Here is a 22,427-nt window from a genome sequence, read left to right as displayed (position 1 = left end):
ATAGAGAATTTTCTCAAAATGATATTTCTATAGAATATCTGTCAAAATTTTTTTCTATAGAAAAATTTGTCAAAATTTTATTTCTATAGAAATTTTTTTCAAAACTTTATTTCTATAGAAAATTTTGTCAAAATTTTATTTCTATAGAAAATTTTGTCAAAATTTTATTTCTATAGAAAATTTTGTCAAAATTTTATTTCAATAGAAAATTTTGTCAAAATTTAATTTCTATAGAAAATTTTACCAACATTTTATTTCTATAGAAAATTTCGTCAAAATTTCATTTCCATAGAATATTTTATCAAAATTTTATTTCTACAGAAAATTTTGTCAAAATGTTATTTCTATAGAAAATTTGGTAAAACTTTCTATAAAAAAAATTTTAATTCTATGAAAAGCTTTGAAAAATTTGCCATCAAAGTTGCACAACGATAACACTACCTGTATCTCTAACAACAGATGGCTTACCAATCGACATAACATAACCTTAGAAGAACAAAAAACGACTGAGAAAAATTTTTACATACATCACACCAAAAATCCTATCCTATGGAATTAGGAAATCCCATTTCTTATTTTATTTCCCTTTCATAGGCATTCCTTTCATTTACACATAAAAGGGGCAAAAATCGTTCCGTTCAAACATATCCTACATTAGCTTTCTTTGATGTTGATGCCATAACATTCCTTAACAATTTCATTTATTTCACATTGATTTCGATTCTCTTTTGTTATGCCCCCAACTAAAGGGTTGAGCATATTTGCTCCAAAGTTCCATATGAGATTAGAAATGCTAATAGAAAAAAATCCTCCTACTCTGGTTTATTCATGGCCCATATATCGAAAAATGAAAGAAATATCATTGAGAAATAAGAGACGACAACTTTGAAATTCATGTCTATTTAGTTGGAACCAAAGGTTGGAAAAAGGCAATATTTCCCGTTTGCATCCAAATTTTCTTAAAACATTTACACAAAACAAATTTGTGACTTTAAAGGCTTTCTTTGAAAGAAATTGGAGAAATGAATGGCATGGCCTGGCATTTAAGTGAAAATAAAAAAAAAATTGCAAAATTTTATTTCTATAGAATATTTTGTCAAAATTTTATTTCTCTAGAAAATTTTGTCAAATTTTTGTTTCTGTAGACAATTTTGTCAAAATTTTATTTCCATAGAAAATTTTGTCAAAATTTTATTTCTATAGAAAATTTTGTCAAAATTTTATTTCTATAGAAAATTTTGGCAAAATTTTATTTCTATAGAAAATTTTGTCAAATTTTTATTTATATAGAAAATTTTGTCAAAATTTTATTTCTATAGAAAATTTTGTCAAAATTTTATTTCTATGCAAAATTTTGTCAAAATGTCATTCCTATAGAAAATTTCGTCAAAATTTTATTTCTATAGAAAATTTCGTCAAAATTTTATTTCTATAGAAAATTTCGTCAAAATTTTATTTCTATAGAAAAAATTGTCAAAATTTTATTTCTCTAGAAAAATTTTTTCAACATTTTAATTCTATAGAAAAAATTTTCAAAATTTTATTTCCATAAAAAATTTTGTCAAAATTTTATTTCTATAGAAAATTTTGTTAAAATTGTTTACAAAATCTATCAAAAAATCAAGAATCCTACTAATTTACCAAGCAGTAAATAATCTACAATTTTTGGTAGAATTCTTCCAACTGTGCCAACCGTACATATTACACGAATTTTCAAACTCAACGTGGACCTTAGAAAAAAACTATCTTCTTAAAACTATGGTACGATATCACGTTTCTATAAAACAGTCAACGCTTTGATGCTTTCATGTAATATCCTAGGGTCGGAGTTTAAAATCCTATTGCCGGCTTGTCCCTGTTTTTCATGCCCCCTCATCATTGGCCCTTTAGACATTTGAATTACATTGCCTTTAACAATATTGCCGAAAATGTCAACTCGTAAATGTATTGAAATGAAATTTTCTCCCTTAATTGGGATTTGATATACAGAAAAAAATATTTTTTGGTTTCAATCATGGAGTTAATTGATCCAATTACATTTTTATTGAAGTGTTTTCAATCACAGAAATCACAGTATCAGTCACCAACGTCAATTAATTGTTATAAAAAACTTTTTGAGCCTAAGTTTTATTAAAAAAAATTCTTGAGCCATTTAAATTTTTAATTGAATATTATTTTTTTTTTTTAAATCAATTAAAATTTTATCTGGAACAAGTTCTTGTTCTTTTTTTTTCTGTGTACCAAAACTCCCATGTCGAACCGGAAAAGCTCTAATGCTGCAATCATTTGACTCACAGTCACAAGCAAGCCAAATGGCACGATGACAATGATACCAGCATAGCTGGAATGGTATTCAAAAGAAATGAAAATCATTTCTAAGGCAACTTTTGGACATCAACCCATACATCATGGAGATATGCATGGCTATTGTTTAGAAAACAATGCCCCGATATGCCTTGTCTCTCTCCCTGATTGTTGTTTTTTTTTTTTTTTTGAAGGATGTGTTTTAATTAAAAACCAACTGAGTTATATGGGACAATCGAACGAAAATGTACAAGATCTGTTCAAATGGGGAATATTAACACAATGCCTAGTTCATTGGTGAAGATTTAATGTAAAGCACATTGAAGACTAGCAATATAAGCCATATCAGTAACATATCCCTGATTCATATCCAGCTCGAAGGACCATTTTTAACGCTGAGCCATTCTTATGTGGAAGGAGTAGGTTGAAGGAAGTAAAAAAGTTACCAATAAGAATGGAAGCCAAAATTTTATATGTAGAAATAAAATATTGACAAAATTTTCTGTATAAATAAAATTTTAACAAAATTTTCTATAGAAATAAAATTTTGACATAATTTTCTACAGAATTAAAATTTTAACAAAATTTTTTTTCTATAGAAATAAAATTTTAACAAAATTTTCTATAGGGATAAATTTTGTCAAAATTTTATTTTGAAAATAAAATTGCGACAAAATTTTCTAAAAAAATAAAATGTTGACAAAATTTTCTATAGAAATAAAATGTTGACAAAATTTTCTATAGAAATAAAATTTTGACAAAATTTTCTATAGAAATCAAATTTTAACAAAATTTTCTATAGAAATAAAATGTTGACAAAATTTTCTATAGAAATAAAATGTTGACAAAATTTTCTATAGAAATCAAATTTTGACAAAATTTTCTATAGAAATCAAATTTTGACAAAATTTTCTATAGAAATAAAATTTTGACAAAATTTTCTATAGAAATAAAATGTTGACAAAATTTTCTATAGAAATCAAATTTTGACAAAATTTTCTATAGAAATAAAATTTTGACAAAATTTTCTATAGAAATAAAATTTTGACAATATTTTCTATGGAAATAAAATGTTCACAAAATTTTTTATAGAAATAAAATTTTGACAAAATTTTCTATAGAAATAAAATTTTGACAAAATTTTCTATGGAAATAACATTTTTAAAAAATTTTCTATAGAAATAAAATTTCGACAATTTTTGTTTTATAGAAATAAAATTTTGCAAAAATTTTCTACAGAAATAAAATTTTGACAAAATTTTCTATAGAAATAAAATTTTGACAATATTTTCTATGGAAATAAAATTTTCACAAAATTTTTTATAGAAATAAAATTTTGACAAAATTTTCTATACAACAAAAAATGACAAAATTTTCTATAAAAATAAAATTTTGACAAAATTATCTATGGAAATAAAATTTTGAGAAAATGTTTTTTTGAAGAAAATTTTTGAGAAAAATTTTCTATAGAAATAAAATTTTGAGAAAAAATTTCTATAAAAATTAAATTTTGGGAAAATTCTCTATGGAAATAAAATTTTGACAAAATTTTCTATAGAAATAAAATTTTGAGAAAAATTTTCTATAAAAATTAAATTTTGAGAAAATTCTCTATGGAAATAAAATTTTGACCAAATTTTCTATGGAAATAAAATTTTGACAAAATTTTCTATAGAAATAAAATTTTTAAAAAATTTTCTATAGAAATAAAATTTTTAAAAAATTTTCTATAGAAATAAAATTTTTAAAAAATTTTCTATAGAAATAAAATTTTGACAAAATTTTCTATAGAAATAAAATTTTGAAAAAATTTTTTATAGAAATAAAATTTCGAAAATTGTTGTTTTATAGAAATAAAATTTTGCAAAAATTTTCTATAGAAAATTTTCTACAGAAATAAAATTTTAAAAAAATTTTCTATAGAAATAAAATGTCGACAATTTTTGTTTTATAGAAATAAAATTTTGAAAAAATTTTCTATAGAAATAAAATTTCGACAATTTTTGTTTTATAGAAATAAAATTTTGCAAAAATTTTCTGTAGAAATTAAATTTTGCACAAATATTCTATAGAAATAAAGTTTTGACAAAATTTTCTATAGAAATAAAATTTTGACAAAATTTTCTATAGAAATTAAATTTTGACAAAATTTTCTATAGAAATAAAATTTTGACAAAATTTCCTATAGAAATAAAATTTTGACAAAATTTTCTATAGAAATAAAATTTCGACAAAATTTTCTATAGAAATAAAATTTTGACAAAATTTTCTATAGAAATAAAATTTTGACAAAATTTTCTATAGAAATAAAATGTTGACAAAATTTTCTATAGAAAAAAAAATTTACAAAATTTTCTATAAAAATAAAATTTTGACAAAATTGTCTATGGAAATAAAATGTTGAGAAAATTTTCTGTAGAAATAAAATTTTGAGAAAAATTTTCTATAGAAATAAAATTTTGAGAAAAATTTTCTATAAAATTTAATTTCGAGAAAATTCTCTATGGAAATAAAATTTTGAGAAAATTTTCTATGGAAATAAAATGTTGACAATATTTTCTATGGAAATAAAATTTTGACAAAATTTTCTATAGAAATAAAATGTTAATATTTTCTATGAAAATACAATTTTGCAAAATAATTTTTTTTTTTTTGTTTGATATTTTTTCCCAAAATTTTCTTCAAATTTTGGTAGATTATTTTTGGATTGAGTTGCAACCTTAATTCGTGATCACCCCCGTAAAATTAAAATTCCATGCAAATTCTGAAAAAAACGAAATTTTTATATGAAAAATTTCTTTTGCTCATACCTCCTAAACTATGCGTTCTAAAGCGAAAAGGACCTTAATTCGTAATCATCCCCATAAAATCAAAATTCCATCCAAATTCTGAAAAAAAAAACTGATACATAGGTTCTCTTTGTAAATCGAGAAAGGGCAAAAATAAATAAATAATAGATGAATATAAGTAAATATCAATTTTCTTATTTCTGTGACATTTTGCGTCAAAAATAATACATTTTCTTTTCAGTGTTTACATCCAATGATCCAATATTTTTAGTTAGCTACTATTTTTTCCCACAGTGTGCTATAAGAAAATCACAACTCACCTGATTATTATAAATCACACGCTCCCACATCCTAAAAACTCTTATTGGCGTACGACAGTGCGTATGATTTATTTGAATATCGCCTTACTGTTTTTTTTTTTTTTTTTTTCATTTTACACAGCTCCACCCATTTGCTGATGGTTTTCTTTTTTTTCTATTTTAACCAAACCTACAAACACCATTTATAGATTTTATCTGAAAAAGAAAAAAAATTGTTACCTCTTTTTTAAATTATTATTTTCAATTCATACACAGGCCATAATGATGGTGAATATATGTGGCCCTAGATAACGAGAGCAAAAATAAGCCATAATGTAATTAAGCAAACTATGCCATTTTGTACTAACCATGACAATGTCACGTACCATCTGATTTTGTTTTTATTTTAAAATTTAAATTGCGTTCGAGTGAACGACGAGTGTGTAGTTACTATTTTTATCGCATTTCCTATATGCCATGATATGTGATTTTAATTGCCCTAATTAATGGTATACCATCTATATGCGTAGCGAGACAGGGAGAGCGAGAGCATAACAGGGTCTTAGTCAGAATTTTATTTTGCATGTGGGAAGTACCCAAATACTCTGGCTGTAAACTCTTTATTGGTTATTGGTTCGTATAAAAAAATTTTGTTTTATTCGAAAGAAATGTTTTATATTGAATTTATAGACATTTTTTTTTTAATTTTATTTCTATAGAAAATTTTGTTAAAATTTTAGTTCTATAGAAAATTTTAGTTCTATACAAAATTTTGTAAAAATTTTATTTCTATAGAAAATTTTGTCAAAATTTAATTTCTATATAGAAAATTTTGTCAAAATTTTATTTCTATAGAAAATTTTGTCAAAATTTTATTTCTATAGAAAATCTTGTCAAAATTTTATTTCAATAGAAAATTTTGTCACAATTTTATTTCTATAGAAAATTTTGTTACAATTTTATTTCTATAGAAAATTTTGTTAAAATTTTAGTTCTATAGAAAATTTTGTCAAAATTTTAGTTGTATACAAAATTTTGTAAAAATTTTATTCCTATAGAAAGTTTTGTCAAAATTTTATTTCTATAGAAAATTTTGTCACAATTTAATTTCTATATAGAAAATTTTGTCAAAATTTTATTTCTATAGAAAATTTTGTCAAACTTTTATTTCTATAGAAAATTTTGTCAAAATTTTATTTCAATAGAAAACTTTCTCAATATCTTATTTCTATAGAAAATTTTGTCACAATTTTATTTCTATAGAAAATTTTGTCACAATTTTATTTCTATAGAAAGTTTTGTTAAAATTGTATTTCTATAGAAAATTTTGTCAAAATTTTATTTCTATAGAAAATTTTGTCAACATTTTATTTCTATAGAAAATGTTGTCAAAAATTGTATTTCTACAGAAAATTTTGTCAAAATTTTATTTCTATAGAAAATTTTGTCAAAATTTTATTTATAGAGAAAATTTTGTCAAAATTTGTATTTCCATAGAAAATTTTGTCAAAATTTTATTTCTATAGAAAATTTTGTCAAAATCTTATTTCTATAGCAAATTTTGTCAAAATTTTATTTCTATTGAAAATTTTGTCAAAAATTGTATTTCTATAGAAAATTTTGTCAAAATTTTATTTCTATAGAAAATTTTGTCAAAATTTTATTTCTAAAGAAAATTTTGTCAAAATTTTATTTGCACAGGAAATTTTGGCAAAATTTTATTTCTAAAGAAAATTTTGTCAAAATTTTATTTCTAAAGAAAATTTTGTCAAAATTTTATTTGTACAGGAAATTTTGTCAAAATTTTATTTGTATAGAAAATTTTGACAAAACATCATTTCTATAGCAGACTTTCTCAAAATTTTATTTATTAGAAAATTTTGTCAAAATTTTGTATCTGTAGAAAATTTTCTGAAAATTTAATTTCTATAGAAAATTTTCTGAAAATTTAATTTCTATAGAAAATTTTCTGAAAATTTTATTTCTATATAAAATTTTGTCAAAATTGTATTTCTATACAAAACTTTATTTCATTAGAAAATTTTGTCAAAATTTTGTTTCTATACAAAAATGTTTGTCAAAATTTTGTCAGATTTTTATTCCTAAAGAAAATTTTGTAAAAATTTTATTTCTATAGAAAATTTTGTCAAAATGTTATTTCTATAAAAAATTTTGCCAAAATTTTATTTCTATAGAAAACTTTGTAAAAATTTTATTTTTATAGAAAATTTTGTCAAAATTTTATTTCTATAGAAAATTTTGTCAAAATTTTAGTTCTTAGAAAATTTTGTCAAAATTTTATTTCTATAGAAAATTTTGTCAAAATTTTATTTCTATAGAAAATTTTATTAAAATTTTATTTCTATACAAAAATGTTTATCAAAATTTTATTTCTATAGGAAATTTTCTCAAAATTTTATTTCTATAGAAAATTTTGTTAAAATTTTATTTCAACCGAAGAAATATTTGTACAGGAAATTTTGTCAAAATTTTATTTGTATAGAAAAATTTGACAAAACATCATTTCTATAGAAGACTTTTTCAAAATTTTATTTATATAGAAAATTTTGTCAAAATTTTGTATCTGCAGAAAATTTTTTGAAAATTTTATTTCTATAGAAAATTTTCTGAAAATTTTATTTCTATAGAAAATTTTGTCAAAATTTTATTTCTATACAAAAATGTTTGTCAAAATTTTATTTGTATAGAAAATTTTGTCAAAGTTTTATTTGTATAGAAAATTTTGTCAGATTTTTATTCCTAAAGAAAATTTTATTTCTATAGAAAATTTTGTCAAAATGTTATTTCTATAAAAAATTGTGCCAAAATTTTATTTCTCTAGAAAACTTTGTAAAAATTTTATTTTTATAGAAAATTTTGTCAAAATTTTATTTCTATAGAAAATTTTGTCAAAATTTTAGTTCTTAGAAAATTTTGTCAAAATTTTATTTCTAAAGAAAATTTTGTCAAAATTTTATTTTTATACAAAAATGTTTATCAAAATTTTATTTCTGTAGGAAATTTTCTCAAAATTTTATTTCTATAGAAAATTTTGTTAAAATTGTATTTCTTCGGTTGAGCTCTACTCCCGAATTTCCCGCATTGATAACGCTCCTGCTACGTGTTTTTAAATAGACGTTAAAATTTATTCTTAAACAGATAGGCTCTATATTGTGTACCAATAAAGCTGCAAATAAACGCATGTAAATGTGTCCCCCCCATTAAATTTGTGGTTCTCCACAAAAATTCGTATTCGGTGTCATGCAATTTCAAAATCAAATTTTTCAAATATAACCTCATTCATGAGGTATCTTTTAGATCTATAAAATATCACGTTCGTATTACAATTGAAATTTGTCACATACGATTTAATTGGAGCGAATTGTAACATAACTGTATGGTAGATTATCAAAAGATTAAAAACAAAACCCAAAAATAGGCATAAATTAAAAGAGAATTTATTGGAAACTTAATTACAAAGTGAAGAAACGAACTAGAATTCGAAATTTCAATATCGAGCTTTTTTAAGACGATCCATGAAAAAATGCACTCTTTATGAAGAACCATTTTAGTGATAAATTTCCAAGTTTTTTTCAAGTAGCGATACCTTTGTGCCTAAAACTATGCAAAGATTTTTTTATTTAGACACGATTTTTTTTGTTCGGATTCAATCACGAAATTAATTGATGCAATTAGTTTTTTAATTGAAATGTCTTCAATCACAGAAATGATAGTATCAATTAAAAAATTAATTGAAAGTCAATTAAAAAAATAATTGAAAGTCAATTAACAAATTAATTGAAAGTCAAATAAAAAATTAATTGAAAGTCAATTAAAACATTAATTGATATTATTAATTTTTGTGATTGGTTTTTGTTTTAATTAAAAAATTTATTGAATCAATTAAACTTTTAATTGAATATTTTTTCTTAAACTCATTTAAGACTTTAATTGGAGAATTTTTCATGAGAATTTTTTCTGTGTAGTAGACAAACCGGATCTTCTTATCTTAATATTAAAATTTTATGAATAATTTTCTAAATTAAAAAAATTATTTTAATGAGCTTAACTTTCATTATGAAAAGTGTGCCACCAAAAAATCTACTTTTCCAAAAATTGGAAAAATTGGTCAAACTTTTCGCTTTTTCGACTTTTTCCAAATTTGGAGAAGATATCAATTTGTATTTTCCACATTATAAAAATGTCATCTAGTCGATTTTCGATTAGCCGATAGTTGACGTCCCAGCTTTTGACCAAGTCGACAAGATTTTGCTTAAAAATCAAAATTTTACATAGGTTTACCTGTGAAAGCACCTGGTAGTATAAGTATTCTTTTATCCCAGTTCCTATACAATTTTGTTTTTTCGATTTTGTTCTTTTACGATTTTACATTTGTCACATGGACATTAAAAGCAAAGTGAGATAAGTTTATTTTTTTTTTTTTTGACTTTTCAACTTTTGGTTTTCTACCAATCCAAAAGAATTCCCATAAAAAAGACAAAACACGACATCCTTATCTTCTTAAATATATCAGATGTGTTGCAATAAAGAAATCACATAAAAAATTGCTGGGCGTTGGACTTAGTCTATATCTGATGATAAGGGTGGAGATAGTGATCCACCTACAGAAAGGCAATACGATTGGTATTAGCAATACAGAATCAAACAAAAAAGGAAATTTAATCCGCTTAAATATTTTCATGATAAAAACATTTACCACTTCCCAAACCTAGTAGATTATGGGAAGAGCAAAACTAAGGGTCATGTAAAGGATATAGCTTCAATAGTGCACAGTGGGTTGGATTTTTCGAAAATACGTATGTCATCTATTTAATTCTCTTTAGTTCATATACAAAAACTGTATCAGAAAATCGTTTAAAGGATGATACAATCCCAGCAAAATCCCAGTTTCAAATCGACATCCCTTTATACTGTTTTTTTTTTTTTTTTTTCAATTTATTTTTTTTCTTCTCATTATCATGCCATTGTGCATTCTTTCACACACCTCGTGTATACCACAAATCCCTTTTTATGTAAAGATGTACTTGACTAACAAGTAGTCCCTTTCCTCTTATTTACAACATCCTTAGCTTAGTATAGTTTAATTCTTCACATTTCAATAAAATTTTATGTTCGTACATAACTTCACTTGACAATCTCGTTCATGCTCCTTCAATTCTTTTTATCGAACACGTAGATTTTATTTGTTGTCTGTTCTGTTATTTAGCATTTTTTTCTTTCTAATTTCCAAAGCTGACTTAAGGTATTTTTTAATGGCCCGCCTTCAAACTATGCCTTCCAAATTCATCTATGTCGATAAGAGAGAAATATCATAGAACTGTCCTGAATCGAGTGTTTGTGTTTGTCATGTGTATGAGTGGATGTAGGGATTGGTGTGTGTGTGTGTTTGTATTGATTTGATTTCTTCCTTTTTCTCCCCCTTAACATGAAAACACGGTAGGCAAAAGGAATTTCTTTGAAGAATTGACTGGAAGTTGGTTATTTAATTGACTTGAAATCCTTAGGGTATGGTCACACTAGGCAAATATTTGCCCAAAATGAGTGTCAACCTTTTTTCCAAGAGTACTTTCGAAATATCTGTCAAACGATTTTGGAAAATACTCGTATTGTGATGTAATATATCCAATATGAGCTAAAAACGTTTGCTGGTTTGGCTGTGGCGACGAATTCCATTTTGATTTCTATCAAATATTTGCCCAGTGTGACCATACCGTTATGAATGTATGGGACATATACAAAGCAAGCACAATTGTAATCTTAATCGATTAATATTCGTTGACTAACGTTCGTTAATACTACGAAAATGTACATAACTACAATGAAATTTATATAAAATTTTCTAACAAATTTATTTCTATAAAAAATTTTGTCAAAATTTTATTTCTATAAAAATGTTTGTCAAAATTTTATTTCTAAAAAAATTTTTTTTCAAAATTTTATTTCTATAGGAAATCTTCTCAAAATTTTATTTCTATAGAAAATGTTGTCAAAATTTTCTTTCTGTAGAAAAATTTCTCAAAACTTTATTTCTATAGAAAAATTTCTCAAAATTTTAATTCTATAGAAAATATCATTTCTATAAAAAAAAGTTCTAAAAAATTGTGTCAACATTTTATTTATATAGAAATACTTCTCGAAATTTTATTCCTATAGAAAAATATCTTGTCAAAAATTTATTTCTATAGAAAATTTGATCAAAATATCATTTTTATAAGAAATGTTCTCAAAATTTTATTTTTATAAAAAATTTTGTCAACATGTTATTTATATAGAATTCCTAAGAAAAATTTCTCAAAATTTTATTTCCATACAAAATTTTCTCAAAATATCATTTCTATCAAAAATGTTCTAAATTTTTTTTTTTTTTCAAAATTGTATTTTTATAGAAAATTTTGTCAAAATGTTATTTCTCAAAATTTAGAAAATTTCTCAAAATCTTTAAGTTTTCTCAAAATTTTACTTCCAAAGAAAAATTTCTCACAATTTTATTTCTATTGAAAAATTTCTCAAAATTGTATTTCCATACAAAATTTTCCCAAAATATAATTTCTATAAAAAATGGTCTCAATCTTGTATTTCTATAGAATATTTTGTCTATATTTTTTTATAGAAAATTTTTTCAAAATTTTATTTCTATAGAAAATTTTGTCAAAATTTTATTTCTAAAGAAAATTTTGTCAAAATTTTATTTCTAAAGAAAATTTTGTCAAAATTTTATTTCTAAAGAAAATTTTTGTAAAATTTTATTTCTATAGAAAATGTTGCCAAATTTTTATTTCTATCGAAAATTTTGTCAAAATTGTATTTCTATAGAAAATTTTGTCAAAATTTTATTTCTATAGAAAATTTTGTCAAAATTTATTTCTATTTTCTATATTTATTTCTATAGAAAATTTAGTCAAAATTTTATTTCTATAGAAAATTTTGTCAAAATTTATTTCTATAGAAAATTTTGTCAATATTTTAGTTATAGAAAATTTTTTTCAAAATTTATTTCTATAGAAAATTTTGTCAACATTTTATTTCTATAGAAAATTTTGTCAACATTTTATTTCTACAGAAAATTTTGGTCAACATTTTATTTCTATAGAAAATTTTGTCAAAATTTTATTTCTATCGAAAATTTTGTTAAAATGTTGTTTCTATAGAAAATTTTATAAAAATTTTATTTATATATTTTTTTTTCATAATTGTAGATAAATTAATCTTTTCACCAAACAATTGTTATATCTACAATTTTTTTTAAGATTAACTCTTGCAATATTTTATGCAAATAAATATCTTTCCAACATTCTTGAATAAATATCACAAACAAACAACATCGTATACTCTATATATACGAAAATATACAATTTTCCACATACTAACAAGGAAGTGGAAAGAAGCAAACCCAAAATACCAACACCTTTCAAATGGGCCAAAGCATCATCAATATCGTCTTGATTTAAATCCTTGACAAAAGCCAAACCATTTTTTATAGAAGCACTCTGCGTGTATCCTTCAGACTTGCTCGTAGTTTAAAGCATTCTCTCTTGCTGCGATTCAAAACAGTAATTTTTCATTTTTTGCTGAGCTGTTATTCTATGAACTGTTTCCAATTTGTAGCATGTGGTACGTGAAACATCATGACTGTGAGTTTTCATCCATCTATGGGCGGATAAAGCAAAATACATGAGGAAATTTGTAAATTTTCTATGGTTTGTGGTATGAAAATTGGTAACCTGAGGTGAGCTTGATCTTTGGTTCGGTTAGACTTGAGGCAAAAATCAAAATATCATAGACCAAATAGATATTGCCCAGAGCTAAACCCTACATTAAGCAGTTAACCAATATCGATTTACGGCTCTAAAGGGGTTATACACAAAAAATATTTTTTTTTAAAGAGGCCATAGACGAAATTTTATTACTATAGAAGATTTTAGTCAAAATTTTATTTCCATAACAAATGTTGGCAAAATTTTATTTCTATAGAAAATCTTGTCAAGATTTTATTTCTATAGAAAATTTTGTCAACATTTTCTTTTCTATAGAAAATTTAGTCAAAATTTTATTTCTATAGAAATTTTTCTCAAAATTTTATTTCTATAGAAAATTTTCTCAGAATTTTATTTCTGTAGAAAATTTTATTAAAATTTTCCATTCTATAGAACAGTTTGTCAAAATTTTCTTTTCTATAGAAAATTTTGTCAAAATTTTTTTCTATAGAAAATTTTGTCAAATATTTCGTTTCTATAGAAAATTTTGTCAACATTTTCTTTTCTGTAGAAAATTTTGTCACAGATGTGTTTTCAATAGAAAATTTTGTCAAAATTTTCTTTTCTATAGAACATTTTGTCAAAATTTTATTTCTATAGAAAATTTTGTTAAAATTTTATTTCTATAGAAAATTTTGTCAAAATTTTAGTTCTATAGAAAATTTTGTAAAAATTTTATTTCTATAGAAAATGTTGTCAAAATTTTATTTCTACGGAAAATTTTGTCAAAAATTTCTTTTCTATAAAAAATTTTGTCAAAATTTTATTTCTATAGAAATTTTTCTCAAAATTTTATTTCTATAGAAAATTTTGTCAAAATTTTCTTTTCTATAGAAAATTTTATGAAAATTTTCTTTTCAAAAAAAAAATTTTGTCAAAATTTTCTTTTCTATAGAAAATTTTGTCAAAATTTTCTTTTCTATAGAAAAATTTTGTCAAAATTTTGTTCCTATAGAAAATTTTGTCAAAATTTTATTTCTATAGAAAATTTTGTCAAAATTTTCTTCTCTATAGAAAATTTTATCAAAATTTTCTTTTCTATAGAAAATTTTATCAAAATTTTATTTCTATAGAAAATTTTGTCAAAATTTTATTTCTATAGAAAAACTTTATCAAAATTTTAGTTCTATAGAAGATTTTGTAAAAATTGTTTTTCTATAGAAAATGTTGTCAAAATTTTATTTCTACGGAAAATGTTGTCAAAATTTTATTTCTATAAAAAAATTTTGTCAAAATTTCATTTCTATAGAAAATTTTGTCAAAAAGTTCTAGTCTATAGAAAATTTTGTCAAAATTTTCTTTTCTATAGAAAATTTTGTCAAAATTTTCTTTTCTACAGAAAAATTTTGTCACAATTTTGTTCCTATAGAAAATTTTGTCAAAATTTTATTTCTATAGAAAATTTTGTCAAAATTTTGTTTTCTATTTATCAAAATTTTCTTTTCTATAGAAAATTTTATCAAAATTTTATTTCTATAGAAAATTTTGTCAAAATTTTATTTCTATAGAAAAACTTTATCAAAATTTGAATTCTATAGAAAAATTTTGTCAAAATTTCATTTCTATAGAAAATTTTGTCAAAATTGTATTTCTATAGAAAATGTTGTTAAAATTTCCTTTCAATAGGAAATTTTCGTTTCTATAGAAAAGTTTATCAAAATTTTATTTCGATAGGAAATTTTGTCAAAATTCTATTTCTATAGAAAGTTTTGTCAAAATTTTCTTTTCTATAGAACATTTTGTCAAAATTTTATTTCTATGGAAAATGTTATTTCTATAGAAAATTTTGTCAAAATTTTATGTCTATAGAAAATTTTGTCAAAATTTTCTTTTCTATAGAAAATTTTGTCAAAATTTTCTTTTCTATAGAAAAATGTTGTCAGAATTTTCTTTTCTATAGAAAATTTTGTCAAAATTTTCTTTTCTATAGAAAAATTTTGTCAAAATTTTATTTCTATAGAAAAATTTTGTCAAAATTTCAATTCTATAGAAAAATTTTGTTAAAACTTCATTTCTATAGAAAAATTTGTCAAAATTTTGTTTCTATAGAAAATTTTGTCAAAATTTTATTTTTATAGAAAATGTTGTTAAAATTTTCTATTGAAAATTTTCTTTTCACTTCTATCGAATTTTCGTTCCTATAGAAAAGTTTATCAAAATTTTATTTCTATAGAAAAGTTTATCAAAATTTTATTTCTATAGAAAATTTTGTCAACATTTTCTTTTCTATAGAACATTTTGTCAAAATTTTATTTCTATAGAAAATTTTATTTCTATAGAAAATGTTATTTCTATAGAAAATTTTGTCAAAAATTTTATTTCTATAGAAGATTTTGTCAACATTTTATTTCTATAGAAAATTTTGTCAAAAATTTTATTTCTATAGAAAATTTTGTAAAAATTTTAGTTCCAAAATTAAAAATTCCTAAGCTTTCATAAAAATCGATTATTCGATTTTTGACTTTTTTATCTTTGTAGCTTATAGCTCCATCGCCATTACCTGTATGAAGTCTCCAATTAATATATTCATGCATTACAAACTGGCTACCTATGTAAATATATCTACCCCTATCTTATAGTAGAGGTTTAAATAAATCAACATGTTTAACAATTCGAATGAAGTCCTCTGTTTCCCTTTCCTTCCAGAGTTTGTTTTGTTTTCTTTTTTCTTTATGTGGTATTTGAAAAAAATGCAAAATTCGTAATGGTAATGTGTAAAATTGCCATTGGGTGTTTTTTATCTCGAAATGAATTGTTTGAGATTTTCCATACATTTTGCAAAAAAGGACTAAATTTTCCTTTTCCCTCCTTTGCAAGGGCTCAATGTGTGTGTGTGTGTGTAGGTCTTTCTTTGGGCTGTAACTTATTTTGCAATAAAACATAGCAAATAGGATTTTGTATAGAGGTGACATTGCTGGAAAATGATTGGAAAAGTCTAAGCTCTAATGGATTGCCAAAAATAAAAAAGAAAATAGGGCCGAATGAACCATGCATGGTTGTCACACAAAACCTAAAAATTTCCATTTTTAGAAGCAAAAATTATAAACTTTCCTTTTAATAAAATTTAATTACTTTAAAGAAAATTTGTCCTAAATATTGTGCAAATTGAGATGGCAAACGCTTTCATATTAGGTCTTTAATTTTCAGCGTAGGACTATTTAATGTTTCAGTGTAGGATTAAATTGGCTTTAGTGCTTTGGAGGGTTCAGGGTTTTTTTTTTTTTTTTTGAGTGTAGTGTTTAACTCTCCGATGCAATAACGCCAACTAAACTCTATTTTGTTTTAGACCAACATATTTTTATTTCAAAGACGCGGCATCTTTGGCTCGGAATAATTGCCAAAATCGCTGAGGGAAGGTCAAAATTTTTAGATCCATGTATTTTTTTTTAATTTTTTATGTACTGATCTACCATAACGACAATTTTTTTCTAGAGAATTTCTTATATAGAATCCATGATGAAGAGATTAACGTTTTTTTCTATAACGACACACCTACCACTCGACGCATAAAGCAAACATTTCTTCTCATTCAAAAAAAAATGTCTCCCCCTAAATCCCTAAGAAAATATTTGCTACATATCATCGGCTGGCTGGACCTATGTAAATTGGCCTTTTTTGGTCAAGCATGTGTTATCAAAAACAACTACAATAACAACAACAACAACCAAAAAAAATCACACATGCTTAGCTAAGAGTATTTCGATTTACATGAAATACCTGCAGCATATGGGCAATTTAAACCCAGAGCCTAGACAAAGAAATGTCCTTCGACTATAAAAGTTTGCATAAATTGACAGTTAGTGACCAGCCCAAAAAACAACAATAACAAAACCATAACATTTAGGGTCTATCTGGGGGTTTGTCAAAGTAAACACTGGTGTCGATGACTTTAACTGAAACTTATGGTTAGCGTTTATTTGCACAAACTTGATGGAATGTTTTTCCACCGAACCGAACCATATCCTACTAAGTGATAAATCATATCAGAGGGCCAATAAATTAATTTGGGATATTTGTACTGGGGGCCAGAGGAGGAGAAGTGAAACATATGGAGGGGGCACAAAAAAAAAAAAAAAAAAAAAAAAACAAGTATATACGGCCGTAAGTTCGGCCAGGCCGAATCTTATGTACCCTCCACCATGGATTGCGTAGAAACGTCTACGAAAGACTGTCATCCACTATCGAATTATATATAGGTAAGTCTACAAATAATTACGAATCGACATGGACTTTTGCACGGTATGTAGAGAGCCAGAATGGATATATGGGGGTGGCTTATATGGGGGCTATATGCAATTATGAACTTGATATGGACCAATTTTTTGTGATTGGGGATCGATTTATCTGACGGCTATATATAACTATAGACCGATATGGACCTAGTTAGACATGGTTCTTAACGGCCATATACTAGCACAATGTACCAAATTTCAACTGACTCGGATGAAATTTGCTCCTCCAAGTGGCTCCAAGACCAAATATCGGGTTCGGTTTATATGGGGCCTATATATGATTATGGACTGATATGGACCATTTTTGGCATGGTTGTTAAATATCATATACTACCACCACGTACCAAATTTCAACCAGATCGGATGAATTTTGCTTCTCCAAAAGGCACCGGAGGTCAAATCTGGGGATCGGTTTATATGGGGGCTATATATAATTATGGACTGATATGAACCAATTCCTGCATGGTTGTTGGATACCATATACTAACATCACGTACCAAATTTCAACCGAATCGGAAGAATTTTGCTCTTCCAAGGGGCTCCGGAGGTCAAATCTGGGGATCGGTTTATATGGGGGCTATATATAATTATGGACCGATTTCGACCAATTTGTGCATGAGTGTTTGAGGCCATATATTAATCTTCGTTATTTTTCTAACGTCTAATTATGCTGCTTATTATGAGATAACAAATTCTCTTAAAATAATTTAACTTAGAATTTATATAGTCAATTAGATACAATTGTTTAATAATGTATGCTAACAATCCAGCAGCTCTGGCCCTGCCTCCGTTTACATGTTTTCTTATAAACACTTGGCTTTTACCCACAAGACCTTATGGATATCATCTCAAATTACCGTTGGCTCCAATTAACCATTGCCCTTAATTTCTATGACAGAACGAACACCTACATTTAACCCTTTGACAAATCTATGGCAGATACCCTGGATAATTGGTAACACAATTATCTCAAGTAATTTTCCAACGATATTGCTATTGATTGTAAATTACATGTGATGTCATTTGTACCAAATTGATACCGTGCCTCTAATCCATAGAAATGCAAGCACACACACACATCTTCTGAAACATTGCTTTTCGAGTCATTCTAAGAAAATTCCAAGGTATAGGATCTTTGCTGGTGTATTCCTTGTATCCCATTATAGTATGATTTTCTTTTGTATGAATGTGTGTGTATGTGAGCGAAAGATTACAGAGATATTGTAGATATATCTTCTCGTTAGATTTTTTTAACATGGAATTGGAATATGTCTATAGATCTCTTGAGACTGAATAACGAAGAAGCAGAAAATATGGAAAACCAGTTAGTAAATCCTGAAATCGGCCACCTTCTCTACTTCTAGTAAACGAATACGGAGACCAAACTAAACAGTAGAGGATAATAAGAGAAACGAAGTAATGATAGCGGATGTTCGAAGACAGCTGAGTGTGAATTTCTGGCACCAGAAAGAACTTTCTGGGAAATTTGGGACCTCACAACAGATAGCAGAGGGGTTTTGAATAGGACGAAGAAAAGAATATGAAGAAGAAGGGACAGATGTGGTTGACTCAGACTCAGATCCTGTTCCAATTACAAAAACAGAATACACTTAAACAACGTTGGTTGTAAGTACAAGGATATCTTGTCCTTACGATACGAATGTGAATTTTTCTTTGCATGAAAGACGCATTTATCTGATATAGAGTTTTTTTCTTTGTCCAATTCAATGAAGTCGATTTTCTTTATAGTTAGGGGATTCGACTTAAAAATGTTTATCTTAAAATGAAAGAAAATTTTATTTGACTAAGGTCAACTTGGCTTTAATACATAATTTTCTATAGAAATAAAATTTTGCAAAAATTTTCTATTGAAATAAAATTTTGCAAAAATTTTCTATAGAAATAAAATTTTGCAAACTTTTTCTATGGAAATAAAATTTTGACACAATTTTCTATAGAAATAAAATATTGCAAAAATTTTCTATAGAAATAAACATTTGACAAAATTTTCTATAGAAATAAAATTTTCTATAGAAATAGACATTTGACAAAATTTTCTATAGAAATAAAATTTTGACAAAATTTTTTATAGAAATAAAATTTTGATAAAATTTTCTATAGAAATAAAATTTTGACAAAAATTCCTATAGAAATAAAATTTTGATAAAATTTTCTATAGAAATAAAATGTTTTGACAAAATTTTCCATAGAAATAACATTTTGATAAAATTTTCTATAGAAATAAAATTTTGCAACAATTTTCTATAGAAACAAAATTTTGACAAAATTTTATACAAAACTAAAATTTTGTCAAAATTTTCTATAAAAATAAAATTTTGTCAAAATTTTCTTTAAAAATAAAATTTTGACAAAATTTTCTATGGAAATAAAATTTTGACAAAATTTTCTATAGAAATAACATTTTGATAAAATTGTATATGTTATAGAAATAAAATTTTGCAAAAATTTTCTATAGAAATAAAATTTTCTATAGAAATAAACATTTGACAAAATTTTCTATAGAAATAACATTTCGACAAATTTTTCTATAGAAATAAACATTTGACAAAAGTTTCTATAGAAATAAAACTTTGCAAAAATTTTCTTTGGAAATAAAATTTTGACAACATTTTCTATAGAAATAAAATTTTGACAAAATTTTATAAAAAAATAAAATTTTGTCTAAATTTTCTACAGAAATAAACATTTGATAAAATTTTCTATAGAAATAAAAGTTTTAACAAAATTTTCTATAGAAATAACATTTTGACAAAATTTTCTATAGAAATAACGTTTTTACAAAATTTTCTATAGAAATACAATTTTGACAAAATTTTATACAAAAATAAAATTTTGTCAAAATTTTCTACAGAAATAAACATTTGACAAAATTTTCTATAGAAATAAACACTTGACAAAATTTTCTATAGAAATAAAAGTTTTGACAAAATTTTCTATAGAAATAAACTATTGCAAAAATTTTATTAGAAATATAACGTTGACATAATTTTTGACAAAAAGTTTTTATAGAAATAAAACTTTGCAAAAATTTTGTATAGAAATTAAATTTTGTTAAAATTTTCTATAGAAATAAAATTTTGACAAAATTTTCTATAGAAATAAAAAAATAACATTTTCACAAAATTTTCTATAGAAATAAAATTTTGCAAAAAATTTCAATAGAAATAAAATTTTGCAAAAATTTTCTATAGAAATGAAATTTTGTCAAAATTTTCTACAGAAATAAACATTTGACAAAATTTTCTATAGAAATAAAAGATTGCAAAAATTTTATTAGAAATATAACGTTGACATAATTTTTTATAAAAATAAAATTTTGCAAAAAATTTTCTATTAAAATAAAATTTTGCAAAAATTTTCAATAGAAATAAAATTTTGCAAAAATTTTCTATAGAAATAAAATTTTTCAAAAATTTTCTATAGAAATAAAAGTTTTGACAAAATTTTCTATAGAAATAACATTTGGACTAAATTTTCTATAGAAATAAAATTTTGCAAAAATTTTCTATAGAAATAGAATTTTGCAAAAAATTTCTATAGAAATTAAATTTTGCAAAATTTTTTTAGAGAAATAAAATTTTGCTGAAATTTTCTATAGAAATAAAATTTTGGCAATATTTTATACAAAACTAAAATTTTGTCAAAATTTTCTATAAAAATAAAATTTTGTCAAAATTTTCTATAAAAATAAAATTTTGACAAAATTTTCTATGGAAATAAAATTTTGACAAAATTTTCTATAAAAATAAAATATTGACAAAATTTTCTACTAGAAATAAAAATTTTCAATAGAAATAAAATTTTGCAAAAATTTTCTATAGAAATAAAATTTTTCAAAAATTTTCTATAGAAATAAAAGTTTTGACAAAATTTTCTATAGAAATAACATTTGGACTAAATTTTCTATAGAAATAAAATTTTGCAAAAATTTTCTATAGAAATAGAATTTTGCAAAAAATTTCTATAGAAATTAAATTTTGCAAAATTTTTTTAGAGAAATAAAATTTTGCTGAAATTTTCTATAGAAATAAAATTTTGACAATATTTTATACAAAACTAAAATTTTGTCAAAATTTTCTATAAAAATAAAATTTTGTCAAAATTTTCTTTAAAAATAAAATTTTGACAAAATTTTCTATGGAAATAAAATTTTGACAAAATTTTCTATAAAAATAAAATATTGACAAAATTTTCTATAGAAATAAAATTTTGACAAAATCTTTCTATCAAAGTAAATTTTTTTAAGTGTATGTGTAGCACTCTAAGAGATCCAGGGATTAATTGAACTAATCTAATTTTATGAATTAAGAACAATTTTTTTCAGTGTCCCCATCTATCTACCACAGATAAGCGTTCCCTATCAGATAGTGGCTTTGCTATAGAATTCATTGCCTGCTATAAGCTCTCCTTCTCTCTCTCTCTCTCTCTCTAAAGATAAACGAGGGATTTTCTAGCAATCATCATCACAAATAAGAAAATTTCTTTACAACACACGGAATGAAGCAAATGTAGGAATTTCCTTAGAAACACAAAAAGAAAAAGGGCAACCAAAATTTGCCAACAATTGAAGAGTAAAAGTACTTTAAACAAATAATACTGATGGTAACAAGGTAACGTGTGAACGAAAGCTTTGATCTGGATGAAAGTGGATTTTCGAAAAGACACAGAAGGAATAACATTCATGAACCCAAATGTACAAAAGTAAAAGTCAAGTTTCCCATTAGGGATAAACTTCTCCATCATCAACCATCATCCTCGAAGACACTTCGTTAGGGAAATTACTAAAATTTCTTTGGAAAAACGAAATTTTTAAATCTTAATACCTTTGGCACCATCAAATTTTGGCAATATTGGCACGAACATTTGCTCCGCAGTCAAGTCAATTAGTGTGGGGGGGTGGGGGGTGGAGACATTGAAATAGATACGGCTCTAAGTCGGCTTGAAATCAAGATGAATAAATGAATGTTAGCTTAATACCACTCAACTGTTATTACCGATATTTCGTGT

General features: G+C 23.9%; 1 protein-coding gene across 1 annotated transcript in view; it reads right to left on the bottom strand.

Moving 5' to 3' along the window:
- Window positions 1-5,411: 5,411 nt before the first annotated feature.
- Window positions 5,412-22,427, bottom strand: part of LOC142233815 (vacuolar protein sorting-associated protein 26C) — a 100,737-nt gene continuing 83,721 nt past the window's right edge. Inside the window, exon 5 of the mRNA XM_075304857.1 lies at window positions 5,412-5,608. The gene's annotated coding sequence lies outside the window, so the exon portion shown is untranslated. The remainder of the gene's footprint in view (window positions 5,609-22,427) is intronic.

This window comes from Haematobia irritans, chromosome 4, assembly GCF_050003625.1.
Source record: "Haematobia irritans isolate KBUSLIRL chromosome 4, ASM5000362v1, whole genome shotgun sequence".
Lineage (NCBI taxonomy): Eukaryota > Metazoa > Arthropoda > Insecta > Diptera > Muscidae > Haematobia > Haematobia irritans.
This window is presented reverse-complemented; position numbering and strand designations above follow the sequence as displayed.